This window comes from Anolis carolinensis, chromosome X, assembly GCF_035594765.1.
Source record: "Anolis carolinensis isolate JA03-04 chromosome X, rAnoCar3.1.pri, whole genome shotgun sequence".
Classification (NCBI taxonomy): Eukaryota; Metazoa; Chordata; class Lepidosauria; order Squamata; family Dactyloidae; genus Anolis; species Anolis carolinensis.
In genome coordinates, this window is record NC_085847.1 from 368478 (window position 1) to 388664 (window position 20187).

Consider the following 20187-nt stretch of genomic DNA (forward strand, 5'->3'; position numbering starts at 1 on the left):
GATTTTAATGATTGTTTTTATTGATGTTGATGTTTTTTACTGGGATAATTGTTTTATTGCTTTGTTACTGTTTTGTTTGTTTTATCAGGCCTGGCCCCATGTAAGCCGCCCCGAGTCCCTTTGGGGAGATGGGGCGGGGTATAAAAATAAAGTTGTTGTTATTATTATTATTATTATTATTATTATTATTATTATTATTATTATTATTATTAATTGTGCAGTTCCCAGCACATGTTGCACTTCTGCTGCTGCACCTCACAATGTATAGTTTCCATGTTCTGTTTTATCCTGCTTGCATCCTACTTTTAAGTGTTGGATTTTACAGTGTTTTGTATAGATGTTTGTTTGATGTTGTCTCTGTAAATGCATATGACCATTGGTCGGAGCATTAATAAATTGATTGATACAAAATACTGGACAAAAATTCATGAGGAATTACAAAAATTATTTAAAAGAACCTTCCCAAAGAAACCAGAATATTATCTTTTATTTTATTTTATTTTATTATTTTATTAGCTACATTTATAAGCCGCCCTTCTCACCCCGAAGGGGACTCAGAGCGGCTTACAAATTAAATTTACATACAATATTATATTAGCATAGTAGAATACTGGTAATAAATTACTATATTGTACTGTATAAATGTATTGTAATTCAGTAGAGTCTCACTTATCCAAGCTAAACGGGCTGGCAGAAACTTGGATAAGCGAATATCTTGGATAATAAGGAGGGATTAAGGAAAAGTCTATTAAACATCAAATTAGGTTATGATTTTACAAATTAAGCACCAAAACATCATGTTATACAATAAATTTGACAGAAAAAGTACCGTATATACTCAAGTATAAGCCGACCCGAATATAAGCCAAGGCACCTAATTTTACCACACAAAAAAACTGGGAAAACATTGACTCAAGTATAAGCCGAGAGTGGTAAAATTTCAGAAATAAAAATAGATACCAATAAAATTACATTAATTGAGGCGTCAGTAGGTTAAATGTTTTTGAATACAGTAGAGTCTCACTTATCCAACATAAACGGGCTGGCAGAACATTGGATAAGCAAATATGTTGGATAATAAGGAGGGATTAAGGAAAAGTCTATTAAACATCAAATTAGGTTATGATTTTATAAATTAAGTACCAAAACATCATGTTATACAACAAATTTGACAGAAAAAGTAGTTCAATACGCAGTAATGCTACGTAGTAATTACTGTATTTACAAATTTAGCACCAAAATATCACGATGTATTGAAAACATTGACTACAAAAATGCGTTGGATAATCCAGAATGTTGGATAAGCGAGTGTTGGATAAGTGAGACTCTACTGTACCAATAAAATTACATTAATTGAGGCATCAGTAGGTTAAATGTTTTTGAATATTGACATCAAGCTCAAATTTAACTGTCCAACTCTGGTTAAATCATGATTTTCATCTTCTTCAATGTAAATGTGCTTATGGATCCTTTTAATCATAATAGAGTAAAATAATACATGTAATAATAATAATAATAAATACAGGAAAATAATACATGTCATAATAAATAGAGTAAAATAATAAATGCAATAATAATAATATCTGTGTGAAATAATAAATGTATTAATAATAATAAATAGAGTAAAATAAATGTAATAGTAGCAACAATCATAGAGAAAAATAATAAATGTAATAATACTACTAATAATAGAGAAAAATAATAAATGTACCATATATTCTCGAGTATGAGCTGACCCAAATATAAGCCAACCAGGACCCTCAACCGAGTATAAGCCTTAAAAAAGGGGCCGAAAAACTAGGCTTATACTCAAGTAAATACAGTAATTACTATATTTACGAATTTAGCACCAAAACATCGCAATGTATTGAAAACATTGATTACAAAAACCTAACAAAATAAATCACTAACCATTGTTTGGGCCTTTCCTGAAAAGCGCCTTGCTCTGCCTAAGAGTAGGGCCGGCCTGTAAAAAAAAAATAGGAAAGACAATCACACGCTATTCTCATCTTTTTGTTTCTATTCTCATTCGTTTTCTCAACACATCGTCAACACGCAGGAGACTCATCTAAAATGAACATTCCTGTTCAAGTTGTACTTTGAGCCTTGCAACTATGAAGCCATGTAACAGAAAATACACATCACATTCCATTTTTAAAACTTCTTTTTTTTCCAAGGGATGAGCGGGTGGATGGAGGACTCGGAATGACACCGCTGCGTATTGAACAGGAGAAAACATAAACAAAGCCAATCAAACCGTGGACGAGTGAAAACAAGGCAATTCAAACGAGTTAAAAACCATTGGATGGGAGGAGAAAGAAAGAACTCTTGTCTTGTCTCAAGTGTGAATGTTGCCACTGGTCAGCTTGATTAGCATTGAATTTATTTACAACATTTATATCCTGCCCTTATTTATTTTATTTATTTCTTTACAGTATTAATATTCCGCCCTTCTCACCCCGAAGGGGACTCAAGGCGGATCACACCACACATATAAGGCAAACATTCAATGCCTTAACATAGAACTGAGACAAAGACAAACACAGGCTCCAAGCTGGCCTCGAACTCATGACCTCCTGGTCAGAATGACTTGTTGCAGCTGGCTGCTCACCAGCCTGCGCCACAGCACGGCCTTCTCAGGGACTCAGGGCGTTAAAGCCTGGCTGCTTCCTGCCTGGGGGAATCCTTAGCTGGTCCTGATTGTTTCTTGTATCATCTCTCAAATGGATTGTATCATCTCTGAAATGCATTGTATCATCTCTTAAGGGGAATGTATCATCTCTTAAATGGATTGTATCATCTCTAAAATGGATTGTATCATCTCTTAAATGCATTGTATCATCTCTCGGTGGATTGTAGCATCTATTAAATGGATTGTATCATCTTTTAAATGGATTGTATCATCTCCTAAATGCATTGTATCATCTCTTAAATGGATTGTATCATCTCTCAAATGGACTGTATCATCTCTTAAATGCATTGTATCATCTCTTAAATGGATTGTATCATCTCTTAAATGGATTGTATCATCTCTGAAATGCATTGTATCATCTCTTAAGGGGATTGTATCATCTCTTAAATGGACTGTATCATCTCTTAAATGGATTGTATCATCTCTTAAGGGGATTGTATCATCTCTTAAATGCATTGTATCATCTCTTAAATGGATTGTATCATCTCTGAAATGCATTGTATCATCTCTTAAGGGGATTGTATCATCTCTTGAATGCATTGTATCATCTCTGAAATGCATTGTATAATCTCTTAAGGGGGTTGTATCATCTCTCAAATGGATTGTATCATCTCTGAAATGCATTGTATCATCTCTTAAGGGGAATGTATCATCTCTTAAATGGATTGTATCATCTCTTAAATGGATTGTATCATCTCTTAAGGGGATTGTATCATCTCTTAAATGGATTGTATCATCTCTTAAATGGATTGTATCATCTCTTAAGGGGATTGTATCATCTCTTAAATGGATTGTATCATCTCTGAAATGCATTGTATCATCTCTTAAGGGGATTGTATCATCTCTTAAATGGATTGTATCATCTCTTAAGGGGAATGTATCATCTCTTAAATGGATTGTATCATCTCTTAAATGGATTGTATCATCTCTTAAGGGGATTGTATCATCTCTTAAATGGATTGTATCATCTCTGAAATGCATTGTATCATCTCTTAAGGGGATTGTATCATCTCTTAAATGGATTGTATCATCTCTGAAATGCATTGTATCATCTCTGAAATGCATTGTATCATCTCTTAAGGGGATTGTATCATCTCTTAAGGGGATTGTATAATCTCTTGAATGGATTGTATCATCTCTGAAATGCATTGTATCATCTCTGAAATGCATTGTATCATCTCTTAAGGGGATTGTATCATCTCTTAAATGGATTGTATCATCTCTTAAATGGATTGTATCATCTCTGAAATGCATTGTATCATCTCTTAAGGGGATTGTATCATCTCTTAAATGGATTGTATCATCTCTGAAATGCATTGTGTCATCTCTTAAATGCATTGTATCATCTCTTAAGGGGATTGTATAATCTCTTGAATGGATTGTATCATCTCTGAAATGGATTGTATCATCTCTTAAATGGATTGTATCATCTCTGAAATGCATTGTATCATCTCTTAAGGGGAATGTATCATCTCTTAAATGGATTGTATCATCTCTTAAATGGATTGTATCATCTCTGAAATGGATTGTATCATCTCTGAAATGCATTGTATCATCTCTTAAATGGATTGTATCATCTCTGAAATGGATTGTATCATCTCTGAAATGGATTGGATCATCTCTGGAATGCATTGTATCATCTCTTAAATTGTATCATCTCTTAAATCTACCAGCGTGTGTCCTGGTGCTTTTTCTAGTGGAAGACTGACCCACAGCACAACTGGGAGAAGAAAACCCGACAAAGACGTACCACAATTTTTTGGATCACGCGAGTGCCACTTTTCGGACCATGGAAGCTTGCTTGCTTGCTTGGGACTGAAATAGAATTCCCCAGCAGGCAGGCTGGCTTCAGGATTCCAGGAAGCGACTTTCCCTGTCCAAAAAAAGCTTTCGAAGGTCTGACAAACCCAACCTTTCTCGGGCGCAAACTGGGCTCTGTAGACGAATAGTGCGCTCCCATGATTATTTGTTTCTCACCTAGAAGGAAATGTTGGACCAGGCATCCATTTAAAAATATAGCTATTACACCGTGTGGAACAAGACTAACAATTTCACGAACCCCACGAGGGAATCAATGTCAGTGTCTTTGAATAATGTCATTTCTTTAGCCTCCCTCCCCAGACGTTATTCTTTGTAGGTCGAGAAAGTGAAACATGCAATTTGTTACGTGCCTGAAATTGCTCTTCCCTGCCTGGCTTTATTCGGAAATGTGGGATACAAAAAAGACGTGGTTGAACGTGGAGCAAATTTTCCATCAATTTAGCTAATGGACTTAGACCCCCCCCCCTTGCTTTTTTATTCAGCGCCCAGGCCCTGCACTTAAAGCCAAAGTGAACCTGTTATATTAAATAGATGCCTTGAGAGCGCAGGAGAAGAAAGGCATTTTCTTGTGAAAGGTTATTGGGATTGCAGGGAAGACAACAGCAAGGCTCGAGATTGAAAGGGAACACATCAGGGCTTCCAGTTAGGTCCATTTAATGGGGAGGGAATTGATTTAAAAAATTGATCTCCGGCCAAAAAGGTTTGGGGTTGGCCTCCAGAGCAATCTCCTTGCGGTCAGGAAGCAGAGCTTTCCAAATTTCACAAAGTAGAATGTTCTGAAGACCAACTTTGGGCTCAAAGATGTATCTATATCAATGATGGGCAAGCTTTTGCGCTTGGTGTGTCAAAATTCATCAAAAAACCTAGCATGACTTGGGTGATGTGACACTTCGAGAAAAAAAAACAACATAATTTCACAATATGTATAGTTTAAATAACAAAAATGTATAATTGTAATATATAACTGTATTTAATAAATCAACAAATATTTACTACCATTATTTCCATGTACAACGATCTATGGTACCTCTTGCAGTTTCCACACTGATTTCTCTCTATTCTAGTTTTAGTGTAGTCATGAATAATGAATAATATAATAGTAATAATATGATAATATACTACAATAATAATAGAATAATAATAGAATGATATTATCTATATATATAAAAGGGTAATGACATTTCGGCAACAACAAAACTACACACCTCAGAAACACTAAACTTGGCAGCACAACCCCTCATCCATGCCTCTACGTTCATACAACAAAAAGAAAAGAAACATAAAGTCCTAATTAAAGGGAGAGGAAGAATTGTTTTTATCCCATTGCTGCCAGTTAGAAGGCTAAGCTCTGCCCACTTGGTCTCCTAGCAACCCACTCAGCCCAGGGGACAGGCAGAGTTAGGCCTCACTTAGGCCTCTTCCACACTGCCTATAAAATACAGATTATCAGATTTTAACTGGATTATATGGCAGTGTAGACTCAAGGCCCTTCCACACAGCTATATCACCCATTTAGAATCTTATATTATCTGCTTTGAACTGGATTATCTTGACTCCACACTGCCATATAATCCACTTCAGTGTGCATTTTATCCAGCTGTGTAGAAGGGGCCTCATACTTCGCCACAGCTACGCGTGGTCGGGCACAGCTAGTGTGTATGTATGTGTGTGTGTGTGTGTGTGTGTGTGTGTGTGTGTATATATATATATATGTATGTATGTAATGTGCATAATTCCCATGGAGTAAACAACAAAACCACTGGACCAAATCACACCAAATTTGGCCACAAAAGACATAGTCATCCAATCAATCTGCAGGCGGCAGCATGTCAGCAAAAATGGCTAAGCGTGTCAGTGTTGACACGCGTGTCATAGGTTGGACATCACTGATTCTATATTGTTGAAGGAGTGTGGTTTGAAGCACTTTCACCGCTGTGGTTCAATGCAATGGGATGGCACTAAAAGGCTTGTTGAACTACAACTCTGAAAATTCCATCACATTGGCCCATGGCAGGGAAAGTGGGGTCAAACTGCATGCATTCGACAGTGTGGATGTAGTCCTTTGGTATGATTTCGAGCTCAGAAGCAGTTTGTAATGAAGTGCCATTTGCCTGGAAATCTGAGCAAAGGGAAAGTCAGTTTGTTCTAAATATGGCTAGCTAAAAATGTGACGGTTATTATTATTATTATTATTATTATTATTATTATTATTATTATTATTATTTGTATGACACAGCAAACAAGATAGATATGCTGGATTTCATATCACAAAATCACAGGTCGAACATTCCCAAGTGTCTAGGACTGTGTGATGTATTTCGGATGATTTAAACATTTAAATAGAATAAAGCCAGGAAGGCTGGGAGTGAACAGCCCAGCAATGCCAGGCGGGCAACGTGATGTCAAACGGCCAGACCAATTTACGCCAGACAGATCTATTGATGCCTATTTGATCGCAACAAGGCCGCATAACTTCCGCCCTCCCAGGCGGCATATCTCAGAGCCGCAGCTGCCAGGGACAAAGAGCCGGGGGAGGCTTATCAGTTCTGGGCTGCCCAAGTGAGTTCCACCAGGAAACCAGGCTGGCAGCTGCCAAGGGCAGATAGCAAGGTGCAAGAGATCTTTGGACTCATACAGCAAGGTGCGGCTCGCATTTTAGCCACCCTCCAAGCACATGATTGAGGGGAGATCGGAACTGATGCCTTTGATGGGGACTCAGGGCGGATCACATTACACATATAGGCAAACATTCAATGCCTTTTAACATAGAACAAAGACAAGACAAACATAGGCTCCGAGCGGGCCTCGAACTCATGACCTCCTGGTCAGAGTGATTCATTGCAGTGATTCATTGCAGCTGCTCTCCAGCCTGCGCCACAGCCCGAGTCCACATTGAAATCTGGACTTTATTCTCTCTCCCTCCATCCACGCCTCTAGCTTTAAATCAGAACTATCTGATTTAAAAACGTTATTGATATTTTACCAACCGTATCGTAAGGCACGATACGGAAGGGAGCAAACAATCGGGTGAAACCCAAGGAAACACCTAGAACAGAAGCAGACAAACCTACGGGCCAGGCTCAGCAAATTGATGGCAAAGGCATGCTTCAACAGCCGGCGCCACTTTCAAAGTGGGCAAAAAGCTTTTCCTTTCTTCTCTTCGGCAAGCCGAGGCTCACAAAGGCCTTTTAGCGGAGAGACGTGCAGAAAGCGGGATCAGATGGGCCCGAAGGCCGGTTTTTCCATTTACTTTTCGGATCTCTGTTTTAGGAGCGCTGCCAAATGGCGTATATAAATAGTCGTCCCATTAACTGGGACGGATGCCCATCGGGTTGCACCCGAAGCCGCTGCCGTGACCCTGCTGTCCTCCATAGGGCCTTAGAAACCTCAAAGGAAGCAGATGAGCAAGGGGTCGAGCCGGGAAAGAGTAGCAAAGGAAGCGGTTAAGGGGAAAGATGGCCAGCAGTCAGAACAGATGGATGCAGACATCCCTTTGAAAAAAAAAATACATTCTTAGTATTTAAATCATAAGTAGTGAGAGCAATAAAGGCGTGATTCCAAAAAGCCCTGGAAAAATTTAGCCAGCATCTATATTCACTATTGTCTCTAATACTTGCTTCACTCACAAACACAAAGCTTTGTGCATGACCCTAAAGAGCTTTCTTCAAATCTGCTTTGGAGTGATTAATTGATTTATTATACAATATTGTTCTGTTGTGTTGTCAAAGGCTTTGATGGCCGGAATCACTGGGTTGCTGCGTTTTCCGGGCTGTATGGACATGTTGCAGAAGCATTATCTCCTAAATTGCTTAGATTTTAGCGTGTTTTTGTAAGCCACTCCGAGCCTTGGGGGAGTGTTTTTAAGATTTTTTTTAAAAGATATTTTAAAGATGTTTTTAAATTGTTAGATTTTAGCCGTTCTTGTAAGCCGCCCGAGCCCTAGGGGAGTGGCTGCATATAAGTTTAAATAATAAATAAATAAATAAAATAATGCAGTGATGGCCAACCTATGACACACGTGTCAGCACTGACACACCTAGCCATTTTTGCTGACACGCTGCTGGATGCAGATTGATTGGATGACTATGTCTTTTGTGGCCAAATTTGGTGTGATTTGGTCCAGTGGTTTTGTTGTTTACTCCATGGGAATTATGCACATTACACACACACACACACACACACATATATATATACATACATACATACATACATACATACATACAGTAGAGTCTCACTTATCCAAGCTAAACGGGCCGGCAGAATGTTGGATAAGCAAATATCTTGGATAATAAGGAGGGATTAAGGAAAAGCTTATTAAACATCAAATTAGGTTATGATTTTACAAATTAAGCACCAAAACATCATGTTACACAACAAATTTGACACAAAAAGGAGTTCAATACGCAGTAATGTTATGCTGTAATTACTGTATTTACGAATTTAGCACCAAAATATCACGATATATTGAAAACATTGACTACAAAAATAGCTTGGATAATCCAGAGGCACTGCAGACTGATTCAACCAGAGAAGTCAGCCATAGCAAAGCACCTGATGAACCAACCTGGACACAGCATATTATTTGAGAACACAGAAATGCTGGACCACTCTATCAACCACTATGTCAGGCGACACAGAGAAGCCACTGAAATCCACAAGCATGTGGACAAATTCAACAGAAAGGAGGAAACCATGAAAATGAACAAAATATGTCTACCAGTATTTAAAAAAAACTCTAAAATCAGGACAGTACATAAAGAACAACACTCAGAAAACAGGGGAAATCCAAACAGGGCCAGCTTTTTTTTTTCATGTCAGGAGAAACTGCAAGTCGCTTCTGGTGCGAGAGAATTGGTCGTCTGCAAGGACGTTGCCCAGGAGATATTGCCTGGATGTTTTGATGTTTTTACCATCCTTGTGGGAGGCTTCTCTCATGTCCCTGCATGGAGCTGGAGCTGACAGCGGGAGCTCATCCACGCTCTCCCAGGGTTGGATTCGAACCTGGCAGCCTTCAGGTCAGCAACACAACCTTCAAGTTACAAGGCTTTAACCCACTGCGCCACCAGGAGCTCCATAACACGGCCAGCTAACACCTCCAAAAAAAAAAAAGATTCCCCCAGGCAGGAAGCAGCCAGGCTTTGAAGCTGCCAGGCTATTCAATGGTATTCAAGCTGGCCAAATTGCAACATTTCCTCCAACAGACGAGAGTTCTTTCTCCAACTCTGGACATTATTCCAAAGGGATATAAACGCCACTTGCCTAGTTTCCAACAGAAGCAGCCAGACTTCAAAGCTGCAAAGCCATTCAATGCTAATTAAGATGGCCAATTGCAACATGCACACTTGCCTCCAACAGACAAGAGTTCTTTCTCCCACCCTGGACATGATTCCACAGATATATACAGTGTTCCCTCACTTATCGCTGGGGTTAGGTTCCAGGACTACCCACAATAAGTGAAAATCCGCAAAGTAGGGACACTATTATATTTATTTCAATATTTATACATTCTTTTAGTAGTTATACACTATTTTAAGTCTTTATCAACCAATTGTGTGTTGATAAATCGCCTCCTTCTCCTCCCGTTGCCGCTTGGGCTCATTTCTCTCCCTTAGGCTTTTACTTCCTCCCTTCCTTAGGCTGTAAATTGTGGTTTTTTATGATTTATAATAGTCTTTTAGAGTTTACTAGCTGTGCCCGGCCATGCGTTGCTGTGGCGAAGTATGGTGGTATGGGAAATAAAGTATTGAGGAATTGGTGGTAGTTAAGGTAAAGGGTAAAGGGTTATATAGCTGTGTGGAAGGGCCTTGAATCTACACTGCCATATAATCCAGTTCAAATCTGATAATCTGTATTTTATAGGCAGTGGGGAAGAGGCCTAAGTGAGGCCTAACTCTGCCTGTCCCCTGGGCTGAGTGGGTTGCTAGGAGACCAAGTGGGCAGAGCTTGGCCTTCTAACTGGCAGCAATTGGATAAAAACAATTATTCCTCTCCCTCTAATTAGGACTTTATTTTTCTTTTCTTTTTGTTGTATGAACCTAGAGGCATGGATGAGGGGTTGTGCTGTCAGTTTTCAAGGTTGTGGGGTGTTTAGTTTTGTTGTTTTGTCCTAGGCCAAAATTTCATTACCCTTTTATATATATACTAGCTGTGCCCAGCCACGCGTTGCTGTGGCAAAGTGGTGGTGGTATTGGTTAAAAATTGTTGTGGATTTTTTATTTGATGTTATTTGTATTTTTAATTAATTTTATTGTAAGTTATCTTTTTATTATATTTTATTACTTTCTTGTATTATTTTTAGTTACTTTCTGTTATGATAGTATTTTATTGTGTTAATTTTTTAGTGTTTTTAATTATTTTTAATTATTTTTTATTGGGTTGCTAGGAGACTAAGTGGGCGGAGCTTAGCCCTCTAACTGGCAGCAATTGGATAAAAACAATTATTCCTCTCCCTCTAATTAGGACTTTATTTTTCTTTTCTTTTTGTTGTATCAACCTAGAGCCGTGGATGATGGGTTGTGTTGTCAAATTTCGAGGTTGGTGGGCCTGTAGTTTTGTTGTTTTGTCCGGTGCCCTGATTCCATCACTCTTTTATATATATTAGATTGAAAAACCGCGAAACAGCAAATCAGCGAAAAGTGAACCGTGAAGAGTGAGGGAACACTGTAAACCCCACTAGCCTAGTTTCCAACAGACCTTACAACATCTGCAGGTGCCTGCCATACATGTGGGCAAAACGTCAGAAGAGAATGCTTCTGGAACATAGCCAGACAGTCCAGAAAACGCACAGCAACCCAATACTGCATTAAAGCGAAGCACAGTTGAGTCGAATTGTGGTGTTCCAGAACTCTTTAGTTAAAAGTTTCCTGTTTGCAGAAAGATTCTTGCCATTTTATGGCAAGCCAAGCTGGGGAGACACTGAAGAATACTGTTTATTGACTCCTAGGGATGCGGTGTTTATTACGGATGTATTATCTCTAAACAATTAAAAAGGGAGAGCCGTAATTAACACCTTTCTCTCCTCCTCCCAGAGCTGAAACTGACAATACAGCAATCAAATGAAGCCCTTTGAAGGGAAACTAATCCCACTAATCCTTATATATCACTAATCCCACCTCCATTGAACAGCGGACAATGAAATGGCCTGAGTTGGCAGAAGGACATTGTCAAGTTTTCCTGAAGTTTTATTGATATTTTTTTTTTTTACAACAAGGCAAGGAGACCGATTTATTATGTGAATCTGAAAATAGCTCCGAACTTAGCTCCGAACTCAAGAAATCCGCTGAGGACTTCGTAACATGCAGCTATGACTGTATTTTATGAATTTTAATTTTTTACATTGTCATTATGTATGTGTGTGGTTGTAATTCTGTGTTTTTATTGTTTCAGATTTATGTATTATCTATATGCAACACTTCGCTGTATTTTGTTTGCCGCCCTGAGTCCTTCCGGGGAGATGGTGGTGGGGTAGAAATAAAAATTATTACAATTATTATTATTATTAACGACATTGTATGACACAGCAAACAAGACAGATATGCTGGATTTCATATCACAAAATCACAAGTCAAACACTCCCAAGTGTCTAGGACTGTATTATTATTATCATTATTATTATTATCAACACAACGACGTTGTATGGCACAGCAAACAAGATAGATATGCTGGATTTCGTTTCGCAAAACCACAAGTCGAACACTTCCCAAGTGTCTAGGACTGTGTGATGTATTTATTATTATTATTATTATTATTATTATTATTATTATTATTATTATTATGACACAGCAAAAAAGATAGATATGCTGGATTTCGTATCACAAAATCACAAGTTGAACACTCCCAAGTGTCTAGAACTGTATTATTATTATTATTATTATTATTATTATTATTATTATTATTATTATTATTATTATGACATAGCAAACAAGATAGATATGCTGGATTTCATATCCCAAAATCACAAGTCGAACACTTCCCGAGGACTGTGTGATGTATTTTCGGACGATGCATGCAGATCCCAGTAGGGTGGCTTTTTGCAGTTGGCAGATCGTGATTTTGTCAATGTCTATTGTTTCCAAATGCCGGCTGAGTTCTTTTGGCACGGCACCCAGTGTGCCCATCACCACCGGGACCACCTGCACTGGTTTCTGCCAGAGTCTTTGCAGTTCAATCTTGAGGTCCTGACAGCGGCTGAGTTTTTCCTGTTGTTTTTCGTCAATGCGACTGTCACCTGGGATGGCAACATCAATGATCCAAACCTTTTTCTTTTCCACAACTGTGATGTCTGGTGCGTTGTGTTCCAGAACTTTGTCAGTCTGGATTCGGAAGTCCCACAGTATCTTTGTGTGCTCATTTTCCAATACTTTTGCAGGTTTGTGATCCCACCAGTTCTTTGCTGCTGGGAGGTAGTACATGAGGCATACGATCCAATGAATCATTTGGGTCACATAGTTGTGCCTCTGTTTGTAGTCTGTCTGTGCGATTTTCTTACAGCAGCTGAGGATATGATCCATGGTTTCGTCGGTTTCCTTGCACAGTCTGCATTTTGGGTCATCAGCCGATTTTTCCATCTTGGCCTGAATTGCCTTTGTTCTGATGGCTTGCTCCTGGGCTGCAAGGATCAGGCCTTTTGTCTCCTTCTTCAGGGTCCCATTCATGAGCCAGAGCCAGGTCTTCTCCTTATCAGCTTTTCCTTCAATTTTCAAGGAAATTTCCATGCAATGTTTTGTTGTGCCAGCTGTCAGCTCTAGTTTGTAGTGCGGTTTTCTTGTACTGGTTTTTTGTCTGCTGTGCTTTGAGGAGTTTCTGATTTTTGATTTATTATTATTATTATTATTATTATTATTATTATTATTATTTCAACAGCCACCATGGTGTAATTATTGCATAAGTGCATTCATCACTCCATTCGTATAGCTATCCAGCCTGCACATGCCTGAAAACATGACAATCCCAAACATTTGGCTGCCTAAGGCTAAGAACAAGATGGTACTCCTTCTCATCCAAAAGCCAGCTTTGTGGCTGTAAAGCAACATCATCTCCTTCTTGCTTAGCCCCCTTTCACCTTGCAACCATCTCCCAATTGCCTGACGTAAATGCCTCATTCTGCCTAATGGTAAAGCCAACTAAATGTCATACAAAAAGCACATCAAGTCTGTGTTACAGCTAGTTTGGTATCAATATGTTGTCGAAAGCTTTCATGGCCGAAATCACTGGATTGCTGTGAGTTTCCCATGTTCCAGAAGCATTCTCTCCTGATGTTTCTCTCACATCTATGGCAGGCACCCTCAGAGGTTGTGACGTTGTGCCATCCACTTGAATCTCTGAGTGGCTACACCTCCTCTACCTTTTGTGGCAAGGAGTTCTGTAGGCTAAATACAAATTGGGGAGGGAAGTGTTCGCCTTATGGTCTGCACCCTACCTGCTGTTAATCCTCTTGATGCCTTGTCTCATATCTAGATCTATATTTTGTGATATACCAAAAGGGAGATAAAGTACTTCTCTTTCCATAGTTTATCATTCGAGAGATCTGTGTCATCCACATTGATCTACCACGCCTCCATGTGCTTTTTGCTCTGCATTTGGGGTTCCCTCCCCACCGCAAGGAGCGTGGCGTTTGCGTACAGGTGGGACAGGTAAAATAATGCAGTTCTCTTTCGAGAGACCCCGCAAGCTGCCTTTTCAAGGATTTTCTCGCCTGGCCTGTGCGTGGGCGTGTTGTATGTGCGCCTTGAACAAAATGGCTGGTTTTGAATCCTCCAGAACAAGGTTGAAGTCGGATGAATACATTGACATTGCGTGTGCGGAGGATGAGGATTGTGACAGATAAACTGACGGGGGGAAACAAAGACGGTGGTTGTCCCTGTGGAAAAATGAACAATTCCTTTCATAGAACTTCGGGTGCTTTCACTCCCTGGTTGATTCTCTCCCTTTTTTGTCCTTGCTCGCTTTCTTTTCTTTCCCCCTCTTCCTCCCAAGCTGTTAAGCGCTATCTCTGCAGATTCTCAGCATTCCCATGGGCTGACTGTAGTTTTAACCGTTGCTAGAAATCCATGTGGCTCCTGCGATATTATCAAGCTGGTCGTTTGGCATCTGAGTTGCTGCTGCTCCTTCCATTCCCCTTGCCTTTCCTTGCGCGAGGAGTTCTCAGAGGGCTGCTTTGCAAAGTCAATAGGTCCAAACAGAATAAATATCGCCTGTCAAATTCAAGATATCCTTGTATAGTCGTCGCTCATTAGAAGTCATTAGAAGTGAGAATAGGCAGCTTATTTATTTATTTATTTATTTATTACAATATTTATAGCCCGCCCTTCTCACCCAACAGGGGACTCAGGGTGGCTTACAATAAAATACACATATAAAAATTGTACAATCTATATATATAAAAGGGTAATGAAATTTCGGCCTAGGACAAAACAACAAAACTACACATCCCAGAAACACTAAACTTGGCAGCACAACCCCTCATCCATGCCTCTACGTTCATACAACAAAAAGAAAAGAAAAACAAAGTCCTAATTAGAGGGAGAGGAATAATTGTTTTTATCCAATTGCTGCCAGTTAGAAGGCTAAGCTCTGCCCACTTGGTCTCCTAGCAACCCACTCACCCAGGGGGCAGGCAGAGTTAGGCCTCACTTAGGCCTCTTCCACACTGCCTATAAAATACAGATTATCTGATTTGAACTGGATTATATGGCAGTGTAGACTCAAGGCCCTTCCACACAGCTATATAACCCATTTATAATGGACTTAATGTAAGGTAAAACCTTTACTCTTTACCTTAACCACCACCAATTCCTCAATACTTTATTTCCCATACCACCAGACTTCGCCACAGCAACGCGTGGCTGGGCACAGCTAGTCTATATATATATAATGGTTATGAAATTTTGGCCTAGGACAAAACAACAAAACTACACATCCTAGAAACACTAAACTTGGCAGCACAACCCCTCATCCATGCCTCTAGGTTCATACAACAAAAAGAAAAGAAAAATAAAGTCCTAATTAGAGGGAGAGGAATAATTGTTTTTTATCCAATTGCTGCCAGTTAGAAGGCTAAGCTCTACAATATCTGCACAATAATAATACACATCGAATCATAGCATCAGACAGTTAGGAGACACCCCTAAAGGCCATCCAGTCCAACCCAATTCTGCCATGCAGGACACAATCCTAGCACTCCCAACAGATGGCCACCCAGCCTCTCAATACTAATACTAATACTACTAATAATAATAACAACATCATCATACAATCCTAAGGTTTGGAGTGACCCCTAAGAATCATCCAGATCAACTTCCTTCTACCATGCAGGAGACACAATCCAAGCACTCTTATAGATATTCATATAGATAAATATGCTCATACACACATATACATATACATATATATGTAGATACATATTCCTAGTTCAAATATGGAGAGATACCTATATATAAATAGATATGCTCATACACACATACATATTCATATATATACACACACACATATATTCCTAGTTCAAATATGGAGAGGGATTCCTATATATTCATATAGATATGCTCATACACACGCACATATACATATATATACACACACATATTCCTAGTTCAAATATGGAGGGATTCCTATATATTTATATAGATAGATATGCTCATACACATATACATACACACACACACACATATACATATACATATATATGTAGATACATATTCCTAGTTCAAATATGGAGAGATACCTATATATTCATATAAATAGACATGCTCATACACACACCCACATATATTCCTAGTTCAAATATGGAGAGAGGGATTCCTATATATTCATATAGATAGATATGCTCATACACACGCACATATACATATATAGACACACAAATATTCCTAGTTCAAATATGGAGGGATTCCTATATATTTATATAGATAGATATGCTCATACACATATACATATACACACACACACATATACATATACAGAGTCTCGCTTATCCAACGTAAACAGGCTGGCAGAACGTTGGATAAGTGAATATGTTGGATAATAAGGAGAGATTAAGGAAAAGCCTATTAAACATTAAATTAGGTTATGATTTTATAAATTAAGCACCAAAATATCATGTTATACAACAATTTTGACAGAAAAAATAGTTCAATACACAGTAATGCTATGTAGTAATTACTGTATTTACAAATTTAGCACCAAAATATCACGATGTATTGAAAACATTGACTACAAAAACGCGTTGGATAATCCAGAACGTTGGATAAGCGAGTGTTGGATAAGTGAGACTCTACTGTATATGTAGATACATATTCCTAGTTCAAATATGGAGAGATTCCTATATATTCATATAGATATGCTCATACACATATATACATATATACACACATATACATATACATCTACATATATGTATACATATTCCTAGTTCAAATACGGAGAGAGAGAATCTTATATATTCATATAGATAGATATGCTCATACACACACATATACATATATATACACACACACATATATTCCTAGTTCAAATATGGAGGGATTCCCATATATATTCATATAGATAGATATGCTCATACACACATATACATATACATATAGACACATATACATACGCATACATATATACATATACACACACATTTATATATATACACACATGTATACATATATATATATACTAGCTGTCCCCGGCCACGTGTTGCTGTGGCATTGTCTGGTGGTGTTGGTGAGGTAGTGGTGGTATTGAATGTCTGTTGTATGGTTGTCTTTATGTTTAGTATGCATACTGAAGTGGATTATATGGCAGTGTGGAGTCAAGATAATCCAGTTTAAAGCAGATAATATAAGATTCTAAATGGGTTATATAGCTGTGTGGAAGAGCCTTGAGTCTACATTGCCATATAATCCCGTTAAAATCTGATAATCTGTGGAAGAGGCCTAAGTGAGGCCTAACTGTGCCTGTCCCCTGGGCTGAGTAGGTTGCTAGGAGACCAAGTGGGTGGAGTTTAGCCTTCAAACTGGCAGCAATTGGATAAAAACGATTATTCCTCTCCCTATAATTAGGACTTTATTTTTCTTTTCTTTTCGTTGTATCAACCTAGAGCCGTGAACGATGGGTTGTGTTGTCAAATTTCGAGGTTGGGGGGCCTGTAGTTTTGTTGTTTTGTCCGCTGCCCTGATGCCATCACTCTTTTATATATATAGACTAGCTGTGCCCGGCCACGCGTTGCTGTGGCGAAGTATGGTGGTATGGGAAATAAAATATTGAGGAATTGGTGGTAGTTAAGGTAAAGGGTCCTGGGCTGAGTGGGTTGCTAGGAGACCAAGTGAGCGGAGCTTAGCCTTCTAACTGGCAGCAATTGGATAAAAACAATTATTCCTCTCCCTCTAATTAGGACTTTTTTTCTTTTCTTTTTGTTGTATCAACCTAGAGGCATGGATGAGGGGTTGTGCTGTCAATTTTCGAGGTTGTGGGGTGTTTACTTTTGTTGTTTTGTCCGCTGCCGTGATGCCATCACTCTTTTATATATATACTAGCTGTGCCCGGCCACGCGTTGCTGTGGCAAAGTGGTGGTGGTATTGGTTAAAAGTTGTTGTGGAATTTTTATTTGACGTTATTTGTATTTTTAAAATTAATTTTATTGTAACTTATCTTTTTTTATTATGTTTTATTGTTTTGTTGTACTATTTTTAGTTATTTTGTTATAGTATTTTATTGTATTAATTTTTTTAGTGTTTTTTAAATTATTTTTATTGTATTATTTGTATTTATTTTATTTTTTATTCTTTTATTAACACTGGGCTGAGTGGGTTGCTAGGAGACCAAGTGGGCGGAGCTTAGCCTTCTAAGTGGCAGCAATTGGATAAAAACATTTATTGCTCTCCCTCTAAGTAGGATTTTATTATTCTATTCTTTTTGTTGTATCAACCTAGAGGCATGGATGATGGGTTGTGTTGTCAAATTTCGAGGTTGGGGGGCCTGTAGTTTTGTGGGTCGCCGTGATGCCATCACTCATCTATATATATAAAAGAGTGATGGCATCAGGGCAATGCACAAAACAACAAAACTACAGGCCCCCCAACCTCGAAATTTGACAACACAACCCATCATCCACGCCTCCAGGTTGATACAACCAAAAGAAAAGAAAAATAAAGTCCTAATTAGAGAGAGAGGAATAATTGCTTTTATCCAATTGCTGCCAGTTAGAAGGCTAAGCTCCTCCAACTTGGTCTCCTAGCAACCCAATAAAAAATAATAAAAAACACTAAAAATTAATACAATAAAAGACCATAATAACAAAAATAACTAAAAATTATACAAGAAAATAATAAAATATAATAAATAAAAAGATAACTTACAATAAAATTAATTAAAAAATACAAATAACGTCAAATAAAAATTACACAACAATTCTTAACCAATACCACCACCACTTGGCCACAGCAACGCGTGGCCGGGCACAGCTAGTTTATATATATAGAAGATACACAAACTATCACAAGGGACTCCCCCCCCCCCCAAATAGTAATAGATAGATATACAGATTCACATACATGTGTATAAACATATGTTTGTTTTGGCGGGAGCCCCTTGACGTGACCCTGTCTAGATCCCTTGCTTCCCGCCCAGTTACTTTTACCTCAGAGTAACGGTAACGAGCCGGGCCCCTCTCTCGTTCCTTGCCCTTCCGAAGCCCTGGGCGGCCCAAAAAAGGCGGGAAGGCGAGGCGGGCCTTCTCGGCCGGGATCTTCTCCTCAGGCCTGGCGCTCCTTCTTCCCTCAGGGCTTCTTCTTCTTCTTCTCTTCAGGCCGGCTCTTCTCCGCGCCGCGCAACCCGCCCTCCGCGGCCCAGATGCGCCCAGCTGTTCTCCTATTGGTTGCGGGGGGGGGGGGGAAGCGAGAGGCGCCTCGGCTCCGGATTGGCCCAGCCGCGCCGCCCAGGGAGCCTCTCACTGGTCCAGATGTGAAGCGGCTGTTGTAGCCAGGCGCTCCCCTCCCCTCCGTTTGCCTCTTTTTTTCTGCTTTCCCAGCGGAGGGGGGAGGGAGGGAGGAGGCGGGAGCAGCCTCTGCATCACCATGCCAACCAAGGGCTGCCGGAGCAACCAATGGGAGGCGAGGGGCGGGGCTTAGCATCCCAACTCAGCATCCCATCCACCCAAAATATTCCCAAAAACCAAAATATTATCTTTTTTTATTTCTATCAATGCTATCACTATTCTTACCTATTTCTCTTTCTAAATCTTGACAGCTACACCAGTTGATTAATCTATTATTTAATAATAATAATAATAATAACCCTAACCCTATCAATGCTATCACTATTCTTACTTATTTCTCTTTCTAATTTAAAATTAAATCTTGACAGCTACACCAGTTGATTAATCTATTATTTAATAATAATAATAATAATAACCCTAACCCTATCAATGCTATCACTATTCTTACTTATTTCTCTTTCTAATTTAAAATTAAATCTTGACAGCTACACCAGTTGATTAAATAATCTATTATTTAATAATAATAATAATAATCTAATCATTCTGTAGTACCAAATATATATATAATATGCTGGATACATTGGAATATATTATATATTATTTCACCTCTTTCCCTTATTTATTTTTCTGACTACTGTAGATATAACTGATTTTAATATTTGTGTATATTTATAATTATTTTATGTCCCAACTCAGC

General features: G+C 38.8%; 1 protein-coding gene across 4 annotated transcripts in view; it reads right to left on the reverse strand.

Annotated features, from left to right (window-relative positions):
• Positions 1-19525, reverse strand: part of camkk2 (calcium/calmodulin dependent protein kinase kinase 2) — a 58292-nt gene extending 38767 nt beyond the window's left edge. For 2 of the 4 annotated variants that reach the window (XM_062958734.1, XM_062958731.1), the window contains exons 1-2: positions 19134-19524; positions 1912-1966 (exon numbers count right to left, since the gene is read on the reverse strand). The gene's annotated coding sequence lies outside the window, so the exon portion shown is untranslated. Of the gene's footprint in view, positions 1-1911; positions 1967-19133 lie in introns of all 4 variants that reach the window. The other 2 variants (XM_062958732.1, XM_062958733.1) reach the window with 2 other exon arrangements.
• Between the last annotated feature and the right edge of the window lie 662 nt (positions 19526-20187).